This window comes from Penaeus chinensis, chromosome 29 (genome assembly GCF_019202785.1).
Source record: "Penaeus chinensis breed Huanghai No. 1 chromosome 29, ASM1920278v2, whole genome shotgun sequence".
In the NCBI taxonomy this organism is placed as follows: Eukaryota; Metazoa; Arthropoda; class Malacostraca; order Decapoda; family Penaeidae; genus Penaeus; species Penaeus chinensis.
Window position 1 is genome coordinate 1,476,351 of NC_061847.1, and position 2,164 is coordinate 1,478,514.

Consider the following 2,164-nt stretch of genomic DNA (forward strand, 5'->3'; position numbering starts at 1 on the left):
TTCCCCTCTCTATCTCTCTCATTCTCTCTTTTCCCCTCCCCCCATTTCTTTTCTCTCCTCCTTCATTCTCTCCTCCCTCAAGTTCTCCTCTCTCCCCCTTTCTCTCTCCTCCTCTCTCCCCCCTGCCCCTCTCTCCCCCTTTCTACTCTCCCTCTCTCATTCCCCCTCCCCTCCCCTTCTCTCCTTCTTCCTCTTTTCCCCTTTTTCTCTCCTCTTTCCTCTCTCTCTCTTCCCCTCATTCTCTTTCCACTCCCCCTCCTCAAATTTTTCCCCTCCCCCTCTTTTCTCCCCCCTTAAATTGTTTGGGGAAATTTTTTTTAAACCCCAAAAAAAAAGATAAAAAAAATACCAATAGGCCACCAGCCCCCGAAAACTCCTTTATTTGTCCCGAATTTTGCAAAATGAGGGGGGAAACAGGTTGGGGGTGAAATAAAAAAAATAAATGGGTTTTTTGGGGAAATTTGAGCTAGAGATTGTGGAACTTTTTAACAGGGCAGTAAGGGGATAATGAATCGGGGTTATACTAAAATAGTAACCATTGAAATGTATTTTTTCCAGTCATTTTGGCCTTTTCATCAGAATACCCAAAGAAAAATAAAAAATAAATAATTTAAAATTTAAAATAAAAAAAAAAAAACTTGTGATATAAAAATAGTTTACCCCCCAAACCTCCCCCCCAATACAAAGAAAACGAAAATAGAAAATGTGAAACTTTGAGGAGAAACTCCTTCAAATTGCTTCAGTTTTCGCCCGCATGAGACTGACTTAAGTAGGATAGTGTTATTATAAATAAAGTTAAAAAAAGGGCAAGTTGGGTAACGGGGTATGACCCTTTTTGAAAGACTGCAAATCCCGTGTTAAAATATCATCTGACTCTTTTTTTTTTTTTAGATCTCTTATATAATATATTTCAGGAAAGGAATTACATATACATAAAGACAGGAAAGTGAAGATAGCTAATCAAATAAACAAATAAAGTTGTAATGATTTTAACTTAACTTTCTTTGATACCGATAAAATGTCCCCAGTGAAAGTACCACATTTTAGAGGTTGATATAGGCTAAAAAAAGAAGAAAAAAACGATGTAATATTTAAGTGTGTGAATTAGAGGTCCTGACATATTTAAATATCAATAGAACGTCCCTCAATATGGAAAGATTAAATCACATTCACATTCAGGTAAAATCCATACATCACGAGAAATGACTTTAATCCGAATGAATAAAAACAGGTGTGCGTACCACCCCCTCCCCCTCCCCCCTCCCCCACCCTCATTACCCTGTCACAGAACATGAATCTTTATCTGAATATTTATTGCATAAAACGTGCTTAGATTAGACGGATTAAACCATTAAGGAAGATCAACACTTGTAAAGTTAGCCTTAGAGGGGAGGGGGGTGGGTGGAGGGAAGGGGAAGGGGTAGATAGATACCACTAGAGGGTATCTATCTCCCCACTCCCCCCTTCGGTTTTCATGAATTTGATAAAAAAAAAATTCCTTTCCTTCTTATCGCTTTGGTTGATGTTATCGGGTATGTTAATGACGATGATCGTGACAGTAATGATAATAATGATAGTAATGATAATGATAATATAAATGATAATGATAATGATAAGGATGATAAAAGTAATAATGGTAATGATAATGATGATAATAATGATTATGGAAATAATGATAATAATGATAATAATAATGATAGTAATAACAAATATAACAATAATAAAAAGATATATAAGATATTAAGATAATTATAATGATAATGATAATAAGGGTAATGCTAATAATGATAATGATAACTATAATTTCAACAACAATAACAATAATAATTATAATAATAACAAAAATAATAAAAATAATAATAATAACAATATCAATGATAATAATAACAACAATAACAAAAATAGCAATAATAATTACAATGATAATGATCACTACTACTACTAATGATAATGTTAAAAACAACAATAGAGATTTTGAATGAAGGCTTTTAACATTTCCTTTGACTGACACATACAAACTGCAAAGTCGAACAGACCAGGATGTAAAAACCAAAGTAAGGAAGCATCAAGTTACGAAAAAAAAAATGACTTGGAAAAATTAGATGAAATAAATGTCATAAAATATTAAGGAAAAAACGAAAGTGTTTCTTTCTGTCGATGTGTA